Genomic DNA, 21,005 nt, shown 5'->3' with positions numbered 1-21,005 from the left:
TCAGCTTAAGGAGATTTTGGGCTGAGACAATGGGGTTTTCTAGATATACAATCATGTCATCTGCAAACAGGGATAATTTGACTTCCTCTTTTCCTAATTGAATACCCTTTATTTCCTTCTCCTGCCTAATTGCCCTGGCCAGAAATTCCAACACTATGTTGAATAGGAGTGGTGAGAGAGGGCATCCCTGTCTTGTGCCACTTTTCGAAAGGAATGCTTCCAGTTTTTGCCCATTCAGTATGATATTGGCTGTGGGTTTGTCATAGATAGCTCTTATTATTTTGAGATACGTCCCATCAATACCTAATTTATTGAGAGTTTTTAGCATGAAGGGTTGTTGAATTTTGTCAAAGGCTTTTTCTTCATCTATTGAGATAATCATGTGGTTTTTGTCTTTGGCTCTGTTTATATGCTGGATTACATTTATTGATTTGCGTATATTGAACCAGCCTTGCATCCCAGGGATGAAGCCCACTTGATCATGGTGGATAAGCTTTTTGATGTGTTGCTGGATTCGTTTTGCCAGTATTTTATTGAGGATTTTTACATCAATGTTCATCAAGGATATTGGTCTAAAATTCTCTTTTTTTGTTGTTTCTCTTCCTGGCTTTGGTATCAGAATGATGCTGGCCTCATAAAATGAGTTAGGGAGGATTCCCTCTTTTTCTATTGATTGGAATAGTTTCAGATGGAATGGTACCAGTTCCTCCTTGTAACTCTGGTAGAATTCGGCTGTGAATCCATCTGGTCCTGGACTCTTTTTGGTTGGTAAGCTATTGATTATTGCCACAATTTCAGCTCCTGTTATTGGTCTATTCAGAGATTCAACTTCTTCCTGGTTTAGTCTTGGGAGAGTGTATGTGTCGAGGAATTTATCCATTTCTTCTAGATTTTCTAGTTTATTTGCGTAGAGGTGTTTGCAGTATTCTCTGATGGTAGTTTGTATTTCTGTGGGATCGGTGGTGATATCCCCTTTATCATTTTTTATTGCATCTATTTGATTCTTCTCTCTTTTTTTCTTTATTAGTCTTGCTAGCAGTCTATCAATTTTTTTGATCCTTTCAAAAAACCAGCTCCTGGATTCATTGATTTTTTGAAGGGTTTTTTGTGTCTCTATTTCCTTCAGTTCTGCTCTGATTTTAGTTATTTCTTGCCTTCTGCTAGCTTTTGAATGTGTTTGCTCTTGCTTTTCTAGTTCTTTTAATTGTGATGTTAGGGTGTCAATTTTGGATCTTTCCTGCTTTCTCTTGTGGGCATTTAGTGCTATAAATTTCCCTCTACACACTGCTTTCAATGTGTCCCAGAGATTATGGTATATTGTGTCTTTGTTCTCGTTGGTTTCAAAGAACATCTTTATTTCTGCCTTCATTTCGTTATGTACCCAGTAGTCATTCAGGAGCAGGTTGTTCAGTTTCCATGTAGTTGAGTGGTTTTGAGTGAGATTCTTAATCCTGAGTTCTAGTTTGATTGCACTGTGGTCTGAGAGATAGTTTGTTGTAATTTCTGTTCTTTTACATTTGCTGAGGAGAGCTTTACCTCCCAGTATGTGGTCAATTTTGGAATAGGTGTGGTGTGGTGCTGAAAAAAATGTATATTCTGTTGATTTGGGGTGGAGAGTTCTGTAGATGTCTATTAGGTCTGCTTGGTGCAGAGCTGAGTTCAATTCCTGGGTATCCTTGTTGACTTTCTGTCTCGTTGATCTGTCTAATGTTGACAGTGGGGTGTTAAAGTCTCCCATTATTAATGTGTGGGAGTCTAAGTCTCTTTGTAGGTCACTCAGGACTTGCTTTATGAATCTTGGTGCTCCTGTATTGGGTGCATATGTATTTAGGATAGTTAGCTCTTCTTGTTGAATTGATCCCTTTACCATTATGTAATGGCCTTCTTTGTCTCTTTTGATCTTTGTTGGTTTAAGGTCTGTTTTATCAGAGACTAGGATTGCAACCCCTGCCTTTTTTTGTTTTCCATTGGTTTGGTAGATCTTCCTCCATCCTTTTATTTTGAGCCTATGTGTGTCTCTGCACGTGAGATGGGTTTCCTGAATACAGCACACTGATGGGTCTTGACTCTTTATCCAATTTGCCAGTCTGTGTCTTTTAATTGGAGCATTTAGTCCATTTACATTTAAAGTTAATATTGTTATGTGTGAAATTGATCCTGTCATTATGATGTTAGCTGGTTATTTTGCTTGTTAGTTGATGCAGTTTCTTCCTAGTCTTGATGATCTTTACATTTTGGCATGATTTTGCAGTGGCTGGTACCGGTTGTTCCTTTCCATGTTTAGTGCTTCCTTCAGGAGCTCTTGTAAGGCAGGCCTGGTAGTGACAAAATCTCTCAGCATTTGCTTGTCTGTAAAGGATTTTATTTCTCCTTCACTTATGAAGCTTAGTTTGGCTGGATATGAAATTCTGGGTTGAAAATTCTTTTCTTTAAGAATGTTGAATATCGGCTCCCACTCTCTTCTGGCTTGTAGGGTTTCTGCCAAGAGATCTGCTGTTAGTCTGATGGGCTTCCCTTTGAGGGTAACCCGACCTTTCTCTCTGGCTGCCCTTAACATTTTTTCCTTCATTTCAACTTTGGTGAATCTGACAATTATGTGTCTTGGAGTTGCTCTTCTCGAGGAGTATCTTTGTGGAGTTCTCTGTATTTCCTGAATCTGAATGTTGGCCTGCCTTGCTAGATTGGGGAAGTTCTCCTGGATAATATCCTGCAGCGTGTTTTCCAACTTGGTTCCATTCTCCCCATCACTTTCAGGTACACCAGTCAGACGTAGATTTGGTCTTTTCACATAGTCCCATATTTCTTGGAGGCTTTGCTCATTTCTTTTTATTCTTTTTTCTCTAAACTTCCCTTCTCACTTCATTTCATTCATTTCATCTTCCATCGCTGATACCCTTTCTTCCAGTTGATCGCATTGGCTCCTGAGGCTTCTGCATTCTTCACGTAGTTCTCGAGCCTTGGTTTTCAGCTCCATCAGCTCCTTTAAGCACTTCTCTGTATTGGTTATTCTAGTTATACATTCTTCTAAATTTTTTTCAAAGTTTTCAACTTCTTTGCCTTTGGTTTGAATGTCCTCCCATAGCTCAGAGTAATTTGATAGTCCGAAGCCTTCTTCTCTCAGCTCATCAAAGTCATTCTCCATCCAGCTTTGTTCCGTTGCTGGTGAGGAACTGCGTTCCTTTGGAGGAGGAGAGGCGCTCTGCTTTTTAGAGTTTCCAGTTTTTCTGTTCTGTTTTTTCCCCATCTTTGTGGTTTTATCTACTTTTGGTCTTTGATGATGGTGATGTACAGATGGGTTTTTGGTGTGGATGTCCTTTCTGTTTGTTAGTTTTCCTTCTAACAGACAGGACCCTCAGCTGCAGGTCTGTTGGAATACCCTGCCGTGTGAGGTGTCAGTGTGCCCCTGGTGGGAGGTGCCTCCCAGTTAGGCTGCCCGGGGGTCAGGGGTCAGGGACCCACTTGAGGAGGCAGTCTGCCCGTTCTCAGATCTCCACTGCTCTCTTCAAAGCTGTCAGACAGGGACATTTAAGTCTGCAGAGGTTACTGCTGTCTTTTTGTTTGTGTGTGCCCTGCCCCCAGAGGTGGAGCCTACAGAGGCAGGCAGGCCTCCTTGAGCTGTGGTGGGCTCCACCCAGTTTGAGCTTCCCGAACTTCCCGGCTGCTTTGTTTACCTAATCAAGCCTGGGCAATGGCGGGTGCCCCTCCCCCAGCCTCGCTGCCGTCTTGCAGTTTGATCTCAGACTGCTGTGCTAGCAATCAGCGAGACTCCGTGGGCATAGGACCCTTCGAGCCAGGTGTGGGATATAATCTCATGGTGCGCCATTTTTTAAGCCTGTTGGAAAAGCGCAGTATTCGGGTGGGAGTGACCTGATTTTCCAGGTGCTGTCCGTCACCCCTTTCTTTGACTTGGAAAGCGAACTCCCTGACCCCTTGTGCTCCCCAAGTGAGGCAATGCCTCACCCTGCTTCGGCTCGCACCCACTGACCTGCGCCCACTGTCTGGCACTCCCTAGTGAGATGAACCCGGTACCTCAGATGGAAATGCAGAAATCACCTGTCTTCTGCGTCGCTCATGCTGGGAGCTGTAGACCGGAGCTGTTCCTATTCAGCCATCTTGGCTCCTCCCAGGCCATTTCTTTTTTTTTTTTTTTTTTTTAGTAGAGAGGTGTTTGTCATGATGGTCTCAATCTCCTGACCTTGTGATCCATCCACCTCAGCCTCCCAAAGTGCTAGGATTACAGGCATGAAAAACAGTGCCCAGACTAATTTTTGTCTTTTTTTGGTAGAGACAGGGTTTCACTATGTTGGCCAGGCTAGTCTCAAACTCCTGACCTTGTGATCCACCCGCCTTGGCCTCCCAAAGTGCTGGGATTACAGGCATGAGTCACGGCGCCCAGCCACTTTTTTATGTAATGTCTTCTTTTCCTTTAGGTAGATACCCAGTACTGGGATTGCTGGTTCTATTTTCAGTTCTTTGAGAAACCTCCACACTGTGTTCTGTAGAGGTTTATACTCCCACCAACAGTATATAAGTGTTACCTTTTCTCTGCAACCATGCCAACATCCATTCTTTTTTACTTTTTTTTTTTTTTAAGGCTAGTCAAGTGCAGTAGTGAGAAGGGGAGAAAAAATAGAACCAGGAATTCAGTCTATAACTGACTGGGAACAATCAGTTGAGATAACTCAGTACCTTCAGACCAGCCTTGACTTTTTAGTAATAGCCATTCTGCCAGTCAGCTGGTTTAAATGTTAATCTCATTCAGAAACTCCCTTACAGACACATCCAGAATATCTGGGCACTCTGTGACCAAGTTAACACATAAAATTAATCATCACAAATATTAACCCTCATTGTTGTGCATAGGAGGCATCTGAGCCCAGAAAAGCAAAGTGAGATCACAGAGCACTCACTGACAAACTGGAACTAGCACCCCAGTTCCCTAATGAGGCCCCATTCATTGCTGCACAGGGACAACCTCCCAAGATGTGAAGGCTAATCCAAGTAGGCATGCAGAGACCTGGAATCCAATTCCCACAAACCCTGGCCCCACTCCCATCTGTGACTCCATTTGGGATCCTTAATTCGTTGACCATCTTTTCTGTTACCTGGAGTATGTCCTAGAGCCACGTTGGTGCCAGCCATGTCTACATCAGTGTTTTGAGCTGCAACAACTTGAATATGTATCCTGAACCCCCTCCCTGCTGCTTGGAGACCTTGAATTCCTTGTAGGAGGAAAAAGGGATGACTTGGTGATGAAATTCTTAGAATATGCTTGAGGTTATAACCCCTCATCCAGCTGGGGGATGACTTTGAAAGGTGGGACGCTAAGAACAAAGTTGTTAATGACAGGTCCAGAATCTGAAAGGTGGGTAGCAACCATTGCCTCCCAACTCCCTTAAATAAAAGGACTGCAGGCCTCATCCCCAGAGAGGCCTTTTACTTCCAGGAAAAGCAGCCCCTCTTACCAGGATCTCGTTCACACCTATTCCCCCTGAGCAAAAGGGGCTTGCTGGCTGCTGCAATCTGCCTTGCTCCCACAAACACAGTGGTAGAGCCCCAGAGGACTTGCAGCCTCAGAAGAGAGACTGGAAAGATGAGGGGACTATGGCAGCCTCAGAACAGCCACAAAGACTAACTCCTGAACATGTCGGTGGTGGGAACAACAGGTTCAGTGTGGACAGTGGTACAATACAGTAACATACAATGATCATGCCTTCACTTCTCTTATTTTCTGGAATATATAAATGGCTATGGGACTTATGCTTTTAGCCAAGATGGAGTAACAGGAACCAAATTTATCCTCCCGTCTGAAAGGACTCGAATAGCAGACAAAATGTTGGAAATGATGGCGCGCCAGACCATGGACATCAGGCAGTTGAAGGACAGTGTTCCTGAGAGACAGGGATCAAGTGAGGTGCGCCTCCGACTGCCCCAGCTTACACAGACTGCCCCAGCTTATAGCGTGAGACATTCCAGGCAGTGGCATGGGGATGGGAGCCCCAGGCAGAGCCCAGAGCTCTCCCTCATTAAAGGAAATGAAGCTGGGGCCAGGTGCAGTGGCTCACACCTGTAATCCCAACATTTTGGCAGGCTGAGGGGGGTGGATCGCTTGAGGTCAGGCATTCAAGACCAGCCTGGCCAACATGGCGAAACCCTATCTCTACTACAAATACAAAAATTAGCCAGGCGGTAGCAGCATGTGCCTGTTATGCCAGCTACTAGGGAGGCTGAGCAAGAGAATTACTTGAGCCTGGGAGGCAGAGGTTGCAGTGAGCCAAGATTGTGCCACTGCACTCCAGCCTGGGTGACAGAGCAGGACTCTGTCGCAAAATATAAAATAAAAATAAAGGAAATGGAGCTGGCAGTTGCAGGACTGAGTCTGCAGGGGAGGGAGCTGCACCAAGAGGAAGCTCCAGAGATGATAAGCAGTGGAAAAAACCAACCAGAAGAGCTTAAGAGAACAGTGTCAAGCTTTAAACTCTAGCTTTTTAAATATACTCCCCCCCCATCATTCTTTCCTTTCCAGTTGGGCTCACTTAGCACTTCCAAGTTCCCAGGAAATTTCTTGAGTGGGTGTGGCACTGGAACTTGCCAAATACAAGTTATCTTTCTGTGATTTGCTCCCTTCAGAACCCTGGCACTTACACCTTAGTCCAGTGCCCCTCTCTGTGCTGGGAGAGAAGGGTCCATCACTCTGTGCCAAGGAAGTCCCCAGGCAATCAGGCAGATTCCCTTGGACTTCTTTCTGGAAGCCACCACACAGTCATGGCCCTGATGACACCCAAGGGTGCATAGAGCACAGGACTCCAGATGGAGCTCTGAGAGGAAATCTACCCTCTTACTTTCAAAATCATGGAAGTGAGGTTTGTGGATAGGTCAGAATTTGAATCTCCTTTGGAAAGTGACTCTTTTGGGGAAAGTGGGGCACAGGTTAAGGATCTGATGTGTGCTATGAGCTGTCTCTTCAGAAACATGAACTTACTCAAGCAGCGACACAATTTTGCTCATTCAGTGAATTTCATTATCTTCCTGCATCTCCTTAGCAGGCACCAGCTCAACAACTGCTGGAGACAAAGATGTCAGTTTCCTGCTTATCTGTATATGGAATCTGTGACTGTTCTTCCAAGCGGGGACTTGAGGAGTCTGAGCTTGATAAAGAGAGCCAGCTGGTCACCCCGGGCCATTTTCTTCCATCTGGTTTAGGTGCATATGGCCTCCTGCTGGCCATTCTGATCCTAAGGCCAGAGAAAGGGTCGATGGTAGTCATTTAGCCACTTAGTTATGCAGGTGCTCAGTGAAGCCTGTATGTGGTCTAGATTTTGAGGCTTTGTTGGTTAGAGCCAGGCAAGCAAGAGGGGTTTGGCAAGGATGAAATCATCAAGCCAAAGTTTCCCACATGCAGCAGTGTGATAAACTCTGTGCACAGATCCCCTCCCTCTGTGATGGGCTGAACTGCATCCCCTTTAAAATTCCCATGTTGAAGTCCTAATGCCCAGTACCTCAGAATCTGACATTTTGAGACAAGACCTTAGAAGATGTAATTAAGTTAAAAGGGGATCATAATCCAATATGACTGGTGTCTTTATAAAAAAAAAGAGATTACAACACAGACACACACACTGGGACGACCATGAGACAGATACGGGGAAAAGATGGCTATCTACAAACCAAGAAGAGGCCTCAGGAGAAACCAACCTGCTCTTTGATCTTGGCCTTCCAGCCTCCACACAGTAAGACCATAGATTTCCATTGTCTTTGCTGCCCAGGCTGCAGTGCTTTGTTATGGCAGCTGCAGCCACCCTACCACCCTGCCACCCTGACACAGCGCACTGAAGATGCTTTAGCATGGGTGTCCAAGGGAGTGAATACAGTCATGGGTTCTTAGTTTCTGTTTCTGGTTGGGCCAGCAAAGCCCATTCCTCATCCTTCTTTTCCACTTATCACTAGAGACAGAAACTAAAAACCATGGATTCAGGCTGCTAAAATCCTGAAACAAAACAAAACAGGACAACAACAACAAATAGGGTGGGTTAGACAAGTTCGGGAGAGTAGACAGAAAGTCTGACTCCTCCTGGAAGTCCAAATGAGACTTCTGTTTGTTGAATGAAAGACAGAGACTTGGCTAGGTACAGTGGCTCATGCCTGTAATCCCAGCCCTTTGGGAGGCTGAGGAAGGAGGATCACTTGAGTCCAGGACTTCAAGACCAGCCTGGGCAACATAGTGAGACCCAGTCTCCACTAAATATTAAAAAAAAAAAATTGGCCAGGCACGGTGGCTCACACCTGTAATCCCAGCACTTTGGGAGGCTGAGGCAGGAGGATCACTTGAGGTCAGGAGCTCAAGACCAGCCTGGCCAACATGGTAAAACCCGGTCTCTACCAAATAATACAAAAATTAGCCAGGCATAATGGCACATGCCTGTAGCTACTCGGGAGGCTGAGCTGGGAGAATCACTTGAACCTGGGAGGGCGAGCTTGCAGTGAGCTGAGATCACATCACTGCACTCCAGCCTGGGTGACAGAGAGAGACCCTGTCTCAAAAAAAAAAAAAAAAATTACGCATGATGGTGCATGCCTGTAGTCCCAGCTGCTCAGGAGGCTGAGGTGGGCAGATCACTTGAGGCCCAGAGGCAAAGGCTGCAGTGAGCCAAGATTGTGCCATAGCCTGAGTGACAGAGCAAGACACTTGTCTCAAAAAAAAAAAAAAAAAAAAGACAGCGACTTGATAAGGAGGAGGAAGGAGACCCAGGTAGGGAAAGATGGCACTCATGACCATGGCCCAGAGAGCCCTCTTCAGAAGACAGTGTGGGGTGGGGCCTGAACAGTGGGAGAGAGGAAATGGGGAAAGGCAATTGCAGCTCAAGGCCCTAGCCACTGGCTCTGTCTCCTTCATGGAATGGCTCTAGCAAGCTGGTTCTATCCAGTTGAATGAAAATTGAATCCAAATCTTAAAAATTCCATCCCTGAAAGAAGAGGTGGGTGTCAAATAGATTCTAAGAATTCTAATACATTCTACAATGTATTAAAAAATATTAAAGTCAGCCAGGTTCAGTGGCTCACACCTGTAATCCCAGCACTTTGGGAGGCTGAGGCGGGCGGATCACCTGAGGTCGGGAGTTCGAGACCAGCCTGACCAACATGGTGAAACTCCATCTCTACTAAAGATACAAAATTAGCTGGGCGTGGTGGTGCATGCCTGTAATCCCAGCTACTCGGGAGGCTGAGGCAGATTAATCGCTTGAACCCGGGAAGCGGAGGATGCAGTGAGCCAAGATCGCACCATTGCACTCCAGGTTGGAAAACAAGACTGAAACTCCATCTCAAAAAATATAAATAAATAAATAATTAAATAAATAAATAAACAAAGGCATAGTAATTAAAATATGTTTAGCACAGTATCAATGAATAATTGATTGCAGCAGAACTCAGAACAGATGATGGTACACGGAAAATAGTGAAATGTATGTATGTATTAAGTATTTAGAGACAGGGTCCTGCTCTGTCACACAGGCTGGAGTGCAGTGGTGTGATCACAGCTCACTATAATCTTGAACACGTGGACTCAAGCAACCTGCCACCTCAATCTCACAAACAACTAGGATGACAGATGCACATCACCCCACACAGCTAATTTTCTTTTATTTTTTTCAGAGACGGGGTCTCATTATGTTGCCCAGGTTGGTCTCCAACTCCTGGCTTCAAGCAATCCTCCCAAAGCACTGGGATTTGAGGTGTGAGCCACACATGCACAGCCAGACATTGGTATTTATTGGCTTCATGAAGAAGCCACAGCAGAGGTATGGTGTGGGTCTTTGAGCTGTAGAATCAGCAGCTCAAACAATGCTTGAGCCTGTTCACCATCATGCTTCTCTTTGCTTTCCTACATTTCCACACATTTTTTCTCTTACTGAAAATGCATTCCAGTCACCAAGTAATTGGAACATAAATACCTCCAGTTATGAAAATCTTAGGATAAGCTCTCAGTGGTTCAACTTAATCAAAAACTCATCAATGAAATCTTCAATGTGAGACTAGGAGGGTGAGGTCCTGTGACTGGCCCATCTGGGTTAAGCACCAGCAGTAGAAAACTGTGAAAAATAACGCAGAGCCTACAAATGCAATAGCCACTCCGAAGGATAATTTTGTATACAATAAAAAAGAAATTTCAAATCCATGAAATAATAGCGAATGAATTTAACAGTGAAAGATCAATTGGCTATTCATTTAGAAGAAAACAAAGTCAGCTTCTTAGTTCACACCATATTCAATAAAGTAATAACAGACAGGGCTCAAGAGAGTATTCTATTTTTTAAAAAAGAGAGAGTATTCTATTTAAATTAAACACAGTTGTTTCATATGTTTTAAACAGAAGGAAAACCTGAAAAAAAAATGCAAATTCTAACAAGAATCTCGGCCAGGCACAGTGGCTCATGCCTGTAATCCCAGCACTTTGGGAGGCCGAGGTGGGTGGATCACCTGAGGTCAGGAGCTCAAGACCAGCCTGACCAACATGGAGAAACCGCATCTCTACTAAAAATACAAAACTAGCCAAGCGTGGTGGCTTGTGCCTGTAATCCCAGCTACTTGGGAGGCTGAGGCAGGAGAATCACTTGAATCCGGGAGGTGGACGTTGCGGTGAGCCGAGATCATGCCACTGCATTCCAGCCTGGGCAACAAGAGCAAAACTCCATCTCAAACAAACAACAAGAACAACAGCAACAAACAACTTCCAAAAATATTAAGTGGTCATTTAAAAAAAAATTCACCAAGTAAGATTGTTTCACTAGAGAGAAGTTTCACAGAAATCATTTTGCCATTCCAGAAGTCAACTACTTTATTTTTATTTTGATTTTTGACACAGTCTCCCTCTGTTGGCCAGGCTGGAGTGCAGTTGCATGATCTTGGTGATCTTGGCTCACTGCAACTTCTGCCTCCCAGGTTCAAGCAATTCTCCTGCCTCAGCCTCCCAAGTAACTGGGATTACAGGCAGGCACCACCACACCTGACAATTAGTAGAGACAGAGTTTTGCCATGTTGGCCAGGCTGGTCTCAAATTCCAGAAATCAGGTGGTCTGCCCTCCTTGGCCTCCTAAAGTGCTGGGATTACAAGCGTGAGCCACTGTGCCTGGCCAACTACATTCTTTCTTTTCTTTTTTTTTTTCTTTTTCTTTTTTTTTTTTGAGACAGAATCTTGCTCTGTCACCCAGGTTGGAGCGCAATGGTGCGATCTTGGCTCACTGTAACCTCTGCCTCCCGGGTTCAAGTGATTCTCCTGCCTCAGCCTCTTGAGTAGCTGGGACCACAAGTGTGTGCCAACACGCCCAGCTAATTTTTGTATTTTTAGTAGAGACGGGGTTTCACCGTGTTGGTCAGGCTGGTCTCGAACTCCTGACCTTGTGATCAGCCTGCCTCAGCCACCCAAAATGCTGGGATTACAGGCATGAGCCACTGCACCCGGCCTACTTTATTTCTTTATCTTGCCTGAATATACTAGCAGATCCTCCAGAACAATGTAGTACAGATGTGGTGTGAGTGGAAATCCTTGTCTTGTTCCCAATCTTGGAGAGATTTTTGTATTTTTAGTAGAGACAGGGTTTCATCATGTTGGCCAGACTAGTCTCAAACTCCTGACCTCAGGTGATCCACCCACCTCAGCCTCCCAAAGTGCTGGGATTATAGGCGTGAGCCACGGCACCCAGCCCCTTGCTTAATTTTAAGGTCTGAAGAATCTGTACTTTTTTTTTTTTTTTTTTTTTTGAGACAGAGTCTGGCTCTATCACTCAGGCTGGAGTGCAATGGCATGATCTTGGTTCACTGAAACCTCCACCTCCTGGGTTCAAGCAATTCTCCTGCCTCAGCTTCCTGAGTAGCTGGGATTACAGGTGTGAGCCACCACCCCCAGCTAATTTGTGTATTTTTAGTAGAGACGGGGTTTCACCATGTTTGTCAGGCTGGTCTTGAACCCCTGACCTCGTGATACGCCTGCCTTGGCCTTCCAAAGTGTTGGAATTACAGGCGTGAGCCATCGTGCCACTCTTATTCCTGATATTAGTCATTTGTTTGTTCCCTCTTTTCCTAATCGCTCTGGCTGGAGGCTTGTCAATTTTATTTCTCTTCTCAAATGACCAGCTTTTCAGTTCATTTATTTTCTCTATTTTCTTCTATTTCATTGATTTCCACTCTGATGCTTATTTATTTCCTTTCTCCTGCTTACTTTTAGCTATTTTTGCTCTTAAATGTTTCTGGTTCCTTAAGGTGGGAAGCTGAGGTCATTCATTAGAGACTTCTTTTTTTGAATGTTTAGTGCTAAAAATTTTCTTCCAAGTGCAGGTTTAATTGTATCCCACAAATTTTGATGTGTTTTTATTTTCATGCAGTTCAAATTACCTTCTAATTTCCCCCTTTTAATTTTCAATTTCACCCATGTGTTATTTTTTATTTTTTGAGAAGGAGTGTTGCTCTGTCACCCAGGCTGGAGTGCTGTGGCACAATCTCAGCTCACCGCAACCTCTGTCCCCTGGGTTCAAGAAATTCTCCTGTCTCAGCCTCCTGATAGCTGAGACTACAGGCGCAGTCCACCACGTCTGGCTAATTTTTTGTATTTTGGTAGAGACAGGGTTTCACCATGTTGGCCAGACTGGTCTCAAGCTCCTGACCTCCTGATCCACCCACCTCAGCCTCCTAAAGTGCTGGGATTACAGGTGTGAACCACCGTGCCTGGTCTGACCCATGGGTTATTTAGAAGTATATTATTTAAGTAGGGTGCAGTGGGTCATGCCTCTAATCCCAGCATTTTAGAGGCCAAAGCAGGAGAATTGCTTAAGTCCAGGAGTTTGAGACCAGCCTGGGCAACACAGTGAGATCTGCTCTCTACAAAAAATAAGAAAAACAGCTTGAGGCATGGTGGCACATGCCTGTAGTCCTAGCTACTAGGGAGGCTGAGGCCAGAAGATCACCTCATCCCAGGGTGGAGGCTGCAGTGAGCTATGATCACACCACTGGACTCCTATCTAGGCAACAAACAAGAAAAGAAAGAAGAATAAGGAGAAGGAAAACAAGGAAGAAGGAGAAGGAGAAAGAAAAAGAAGAAAGAGGAGAAGGAGGCAAACGGGGAGGGGGAGAAGTAGGAGGAGAGAAGAGGAAAAAGAAGAAGAGGAGGAGAAAGAAGAAGAAATGAGTTTGGTATTTAGTTTCCAAATATTTGATTATTATCCAAATATAATTAGGTATTAATTTATAATTTAACTCCATTATGGCCAAAGAATGTATTTTGAATGACTTGAATTCTTTTAAATTTATGAGACATCTTTTATGGCCCAAATTATAGTCATTTTTGGTAAATATTCCATGTGTACTTGAAAAGAATGTGTATTTTATTGTTGGAAAATGGAATTTTTTTTCTTTTTTTTTTTTTTGAGACCAAGTTTCACTCTTGTTGCCCAGGCTGGAGTGCAATGGCATGATCTTGGCTCACCACAACCTCTGCCTCCTGGGTGCAAGCAGTTCTCTTGCCTCAGCCTCCTGAGTAGCTGGGATTACTGGCGTGCGCCACTATGTGCGGCTAATTTTGTATTTTTGGTAGAGATGGGGTTTCTTCATATTGGACAGGCTTGTCTCGAAGTCCCAACCTCAGGTGATCCACCCACCTCAGCCTCCCAAAGTTGCTGGGATTACAGGCGTGAGCCACCATGCTCAGCCAGGAAAATGGAATTTTTTATAAATGTTAGGTCAATAACCTAACATGGTTGATAGTGTTGTTTAGGTTTTTGATATCCTTGTTGATTTTCTTTTCCACCAAATATTGAGAAGGAGTATGAGATTTCAAACTATAATTGCAGATTGTAGTTTATCAAGCTTCCTGGTTCTCCCAACTATGGTATTCATAAAATGTATAAAATGTCTGGCCATTAATGTTTCAAATAAAAATTTTACTGTCCCCTTCTCCACCCTCTTCTTGTGGATTTCAATTACATATATGTCAGACAGCTTAAAGTTGTCCCACAGCTCACTGATGCTTCTTATTTTTTATATTTTCTTATTGTTTCATTTTGAAGTTTCTACTGCTATCTTAAAATGTACCAATCTTCCCTTCAGTTTCTAATCTGCTATTAATCCCATTCAGTGTATTTTCATCACAGACATTGTAAGTTCCATCTCTACATGTTTGGTTTGATCTTTTAATATCTTCCATGTCGGCTGTGTGCGGTGGCTCACACTTGTAATCCCAGCACTTTTGGAGGCCAAGGCGGGTGGATCACTAGGTCAGGAGTTCAAGACCAGCCTGGCAAACATGGTGAAACCCTGTCTCTACTAAAAATACAAAAATTAGCTGTGCGTGGTGGCATGTGCCTGTAACCCCAGCTACTCAGGAGGCTGAGGCAAGAGAATTGCTTGAACCCAGGAGGCGGAGACTGCAGTGAGCTGAGATTGTGCCACTGCACTGCAGCCTGTGTGACAGAGCAAGACTCTGTCTCAACAAAAAGAAAAAATATCTTCCATAAATATCTTCCATGTCTCTGCTTGTCTCTGAACATCTAGAACACAGTTATGGAAACTTGTTTAATGTCCTTGTCTGCTAAATCTGATATGTGCATCAGTTCTGGGTCAGTTTTGCATAGTTGATTTTTCTCCTCATAGTGAGTTATTATTTTTCTGTTTCTTTGCAAACCTGCTGATCATTTTTTTTTTTTTTTTGAGACGGAGTCTCACTCTGTTGCCCAGGCTGGAGTGCGATGGCGTGATCTCAACTCACTGCAACCTCCAACTCCCTGGTTCAAGCAGTTCTCCTGCCTCAGCCTCCTGAGTAGCTGAGACTACAGGTGCCTGCCACCACGCCCAGCTAATTTTTGTCTTTTTAGTAGAGAGAGGGTTTCACCATGCTTGCCAGGCTGCTCTCCACCTCCTGACCTCAGGTGATCCACCCACCTTGGCCTCCCAAAGTGCTGGGATTACAGGCATGAGCCACTCCTGGCCAAGCCTGCTAATCTTTGAATGAGATTAGCAGATATTACAAATTTTATGGTGCTTTTAGCCCCATAAAATGTTTTTGTATTTCTCTAAATATTCTTGAGGCTTCTTCTGGGGTGCAGTTAATTGATAGTGTTGGGTCTTGCTTTTAACATTTGTAGTGTTTATTCTAGGGCTAATTATTCTTTGTTGCTGAGACAAGATCATTCTGAGTACTCTACCCCAATGCTCATGAATCATGATTTTCTCATCCTGGCTGGTGACAGCAGGTACTTTTTCCAGCATCACTGGGCTCTATTCTCTTCAATCTTTTTGGATGATTCCCCAGCCTCAGGTGATATTCTCATACGCATGTTCCAGACAGCACTCTGCTGAGTTTTCAAGGGGACCTTCTGAAGATCACCAGAGCTGTCTCTCTCTGTGCAGCTCTCTTCCTTGGTAATTTGTCCTACAAACTCTAGCTGCCTTGGTGTCTCTGGACTCTCAGCTGCGTCTCAATTCAAGGAGTCTGTGACGCTCAGCCTGGGATCCCCCTCCTTGTGCCACAGCCTGGAAACTCTTTTAAGGCAGTAAGCTGTGGCAAATGTAGAGCTTACTTATTTCATGTTTCATGGGTCACTGTGCTCATTGCCTGATATCCAGTGACTTGAAAACATTGTTTCATATATTTTATCTGGTTTCTTCAGTTGTTTTAGGCAGGAGGGTAAATCCAGTCCTTGTTACTCCACCTTGGCCAGAAACGGTTTTTGTTTTGGTTTGTTTGTTTGTTTAGACAGAGTCTCCCTCTATTGCCCAGGCTGGCGTGAAGTGGCGTGATCTCGGCTCATTGCAACCTCTGCCTCCTGGGTTCAAGTGCTTCTTCCAACTCAGGAGACACGGGCCACCACACCTGTGTTGTGGGAAGTCAGGGACCCTGAACAGAGGGACCGGCTGGAGCCGTGGCAGAGGAACATAAATTGTCAAGATTTCATAGACATTTACCAGTTCCCAAATAATACTTTCATAATTTCTTTCTCCTGTCTTACTTTAATCTCTTAATCCTATTATCTTCGTAAGCTGAGGATGTATGTCACCTCAGGACCACTATTGTGTTAACTGTACAAATTGAATGTAAAACATGTGTGTTTGAACAATATGAAATCATTGCACCTTGAAAAAGAATAGAATAACAGCGATTTTCAGGGAACAAGGGAAGACAACTATAAGGTCTGACTGCCTGCGGGGTTGGGCAAAACAGAGCCATATTTTTCTTCTTGCAGAGAGCCTATAAATGGAGGTGCAAGTAGGCAAGATATCGCTAAATTCTTTTCCTAGCAAGGATTAATACTCTGGGAAAGGAATGCATTCCTGTGGGGAGGTCTATAAACGGCTTCTTTGGGAGTGTCTGTCTTACATGGTTGAGATAAGGACTGAAATATGCCCTGGTCTCCTGCAGTACCCTCAGGCTTACTAGGGTGGGGAAAAACCCTGCCCCACTAAATTTGAGGTCAGCCTGGTTCTCTGCTCTCAAACCCTGTTTTCTATTGTTTAAGATGTTTATAAAGACAATATGTGCACCACTGAACATAGACCCTTATCAGTAATTCTGCTTTTGCCCTTTGCCTTGTGATCTTGTTTTTGCCCTTTGCTTTGTGATCTTTTCCTTTGCCCTTTGTCTTGTGATCTTTGTTAGACCCTTATCAGGAGTTTCTGATTTTTCCCTTAGAAGCATGTGATCTTTGTGACCTACTCCCTGTTCTTGCACCCCCTCCCCTTTTGAAATCCTTAATAAAACTTGCTGGCTTTAAGGCTCAGGTGAGCATCATGGTCCTACCAATATGTGATGTCACCCCCAGAGGCCCAGCTGTAAAATTCCTCTCTTTGTACTCTTTCTCTTTATTTTTCTCAGCCGGCTGACACTTATGGAAAATAGAAAGAACCTATGTTGAAATATTGGGGGCAGGTTCCCCTGATATGCCCAGATAGTTTTTGTATCTATTGTAGAGATGGGGTTTCACCATGTTGGCCAGGCTGGTCTCAAACTCCTGACCTCAAGTGATCCACCCGCCTCGGCCTCCCAAAGTACTGGGATTACAGGCATGAGTCATCACACCCAGCCCAGAAACAGTTTTTGAATTGGATCTTGAATCAGAAAAACAATTATCTATAAAAGTCTTGATTGACGGCTGGGCGTAGTGGCTCATGCCTGTAATCTCAGCACTTTAGGAGGATGAGATGGGCAGATCACGAGGTCAAGAGATCGAGATTATCCTGGATAACATGGTGAAACTCCATCTCTACTTAAAAAAAAATACAAAATTTACCCGGGCATGGTGGTGCATGCCTGTAGTCCCAGCTACTCAGGAGGCTGATGCAGGACAATCACTTGAACCTGAGAAGGGGAGATTGTAGTGAGCCGAGATTGTGCCACAGCACTGCAGCCTGGGTGACAGAGTAAGACTCCATCTCAAGAAAAAAAAAAAAAGACTTAATTGAGACAATCAGTGAAATTTGAACATGGACTGTACATTATAGATTAGATATTATATCTTTGTTAAATTTTTCTGATTTTGAGCACTGTACCATGGTTATCTGAGAATTTTATCCTTGCTGATAGAAAATATACAGCTAAGAACTTAGGAGTAAAGTGGAATGATTCCTACAACTGACTCTCAAATGATTAAGAAAAATAAATACATAATATACACAAATAGCAAAAATTATGAAGCAAATGTGCCAAAATATTAATGGTGGAATTATCTTGGTGAAGGATATATGATAATTCAATTTTTTTTTTCTGAGATGGAGTTTCAGTCTGTCACCCAGGCTGGAGTACAATGGCATGATCTTGGCTCACTGTAACCTCCGCCTCCCAGGTTCAAGCAATTCTCCTGCCTCAGCCTCCTGAGTAGCTGAGCTTACAGGTGTGCACTACCACACCCAGCTAATTTTTGTATTTTTAGTAGAGATGGGGTTTCACTATGTTCTCAAACTCCTGACCTCGTGATCCATCTGCCTCAGCCTCTCAAAATGCTGGGATTACAGGCAGGAGCAACCATGCCTGGCCTATAGGAGAATTCTTTATCCTACTTTTGCAATTTATTTATAAGTTAAAGATTACTTCAGGCCAGGTGCAGTGGCTCACGTCTGTAATCCCAGCACTTTGGGAGGTGGAGGTGGACAGATCACCTGAAGTCAGGATTTCAAGACCAGCCTGCCAACATGGTGAAACCCCAACTCTACTAAAAATAGAAAAAAATAGCCAGGTATGGTGGCAAACACCTGTAATCCCAGCTACTTGGGAGGCTGATGCACAAGAATAGCTTGAACCTGGGAGATGGAAGTTGCAGTAAGCCGAGATTGCATCACTGCACTCCGGCCTGGGTGATAGAGTGAGACTCTATCTAAAAAAAAAATTAAAAATAAGATTACCTCAAAATAAATGAGTAAAAGAAATTGCAATAATAAATTGCAAAACTGGTCTTTATTGTTAGAAGTGAGGATGGGGGCTGGGCGCAGTGGCTCACGCCTGTAATCTCAGCATTTTCCAAGGCCGAGGTGGGTGGATCATCTGAGGTCAGGAGTTCCAGACCAGCCTGGCCAACATGGTGAAACCCTGTCTCTACTAAAATTGGAGAAAATTAGCCAAGCATGGTGGCACATGCCTGTAATCCCAGCTACTCAGGAGGCTGAAGCAGGAGAATCACTTGAACCAAGGAGGCAGAGGTTGCAGTGAGCTGAGATCGTGCCATTGCACTCCAGTCTGGGCAACAAGAGAGAAACTCCATCTCAAAACAAAAAAAAAACAAAAAAACAAACAAACAAAAAAAAAAAACAGAAATCAAGATGGGGCTACTTTTGAGAGGGAGAGAAATGACCAATAGAGAATGGGTCATTCAAGGCGACTTCAGGCACCGGTAATACTGTCTTTGAACTCCTTGGTGTTTACGTGTTTGTGTTTACCTCTCTTCATCATTCACTTATCAATTATACAGTGATACACATGCCATTGCATACTTTTATATTTTTTATACTTCAATAAAAACATTTTTAAGTAAAATTAAACTATTCAGATATAACACCTTGAGGATTGCTTTCTTTCTGTGTCTTCTTTCCTGAATCCCTAGTGAAGTCCTCAGGTCAGGGTGATAGTCTCCTAGGTGGTTCTCTTCTTCATTTCAAAAGAACAGTTTTATTCCTTATGCTGTGGAGAAACCAAATGTAAAAATTCACCTTGTGTGAACCCTTCACCAGTGACTTCAAATTGCTACTTCTCTTGGAACTTACTAACTTCTAAAAATTAAGAGTGGACTTTCAGTAAATTTGAAATGAAACTTTTAACATATGGCACACCAAATATCCATGACACCAAATCCCAGGAGCCCCACAGGGATAGTTTATAGCCACCCTTAGGAGAGAGAGACCTCAAGACCAAATTAGAAAGAAAAGAAAAAAAGGTATATATCTATGTCCACACTGTTTTGTTTTCAATGAAAATTTTAACATATACTAAATTCTCATGTATATTTGGATCTTTCTGTGCTTTTTCGAAACTAGCATCAAACTTAAATTACTTTTTATTTCATTGATTTATTTTTTGAGACACAGACTCACTGTGTTGCCAGGCTGGATTTCAGTGGCACGATCTTGGCCCACTGTAACCTCTGCCTCCCAGGTTCAAGTGATTCTCCTGCCTCAGCCTCCCGAGTAGCTGGGACTGTAGGCATGCACCATGCCCAGCTAATTTTTGTATTTTTAGTAGAGACAGGGTTTCACCATGTTGGCCAGGATATTCTCGATCTCTTGACCTCGTGATCCTCCCACCTCAGCCTCCCAAAGTGCTGGGATTACAGGGGTGAGCTACCACGCCCAGCCTTAAATTACTTTTTAAATTTGCATTTTCAAAAAAAGTTCTGTCAATGAAAAAAGTCAACTCTGTAAAATATTTAAAGAGATTTATTCTGAGCCAAATGTGAGTGATCATGGACCTTGACACAGCCCTCTGGATGTCATGAGAACATGCACCCAAGGTGGTTGGGGGTGCAGGTTGATTTTATACATTGTAGGAGGGCATGAGACATCAATCAAATACATTCAAGGAATACATTGGTTTGTTCCAGAAAGGCAGGACAACTTGAAGGGTGGGGGTGCTTCCAGGCTACAGGTAAATTTAACCATTTTCTAGTTGACAATTGGTTGAATTTTTGTCTAAGGAGCTGGGATCAATAGAAAGGAAATGTTCAGGTTAAGATAAAAGGTTGTGGAGACCAAAGTTCTTTTGAAGTCTCATAGTGGCTATCCTTAAAAACAAGAGATGACAGATGTTTCCTATTCAGACCCTTTAAAAGGTGCTAGACTCTCAGTCAATCTATTCAGAATTAGAAGGGCCTGGAAGGAAAAGGTCTAGCTATGTTAGTTAATAGAGATTATTTAGAGATGCGAATTTTCCCACAAAGGACGGCTTGCAGGGCCATTTCAAAATGTGACAAACATGTTTTTGGGGTAAAATGTTTTTATTTTCTTCCTTGTCTCATAATGTTATGCCAGAGTCTGGTTGGAAAGTAAGTCACATTTTATGGGGTTATATAAAACCCATCTGATATGAATTTATGGTTTGTAGGGCATAACTCCTCAGACCCCTTAGATAGAAATTTGGGTAAGATAAAAAAAATCAGAGTTTAGTCTTCAGTTCCTTGCTATTCCCTGAGGTTGTTTCCTGAGGAAGTTAAAAATTATTTTATCAAGTAAAACAAAACTAAGCTCCCCGTTAAGATTTTTTAATTTAAATTTTGATTGAAATTGTGTTAAATTTTATAGTTTCTCTAAGGGTAAATATAAATATAAAAATTTGGGCTGGGCGCAGTGGCTCACGCCTGTAATCCCAGCACTTTGGGAGGCTGAGGCAGGTGGATCACGAAGTCAGGAGCTCAAGACCACCTTGGCCAAGATGGTGAAATCCCGTCTCTACTAAAAATACAAAAACATTTAGCCAGGCGTGGTGGTGGGCGACTGTAATCCCAGCTACTCAGGAGGCTGAAGCAGAGAATTCCTTGAACCTG

This window comes from Pan paniscus, chromosome 8, assembly GCF_029289425.2.
Source record: "Pan paniscus chromosome 8, NHGRI_mPanPan1-v2.0_pri, whole genome shotgun sequence".
Classification (NCBI taxonomy): Eukaryota; Metazoa; Chordata; class Mammalia; order Primates; family Hominidae; genus Pan; species Pan paniscus.
Note: the sequence above shows the minus strand (reverse complement) of the source record.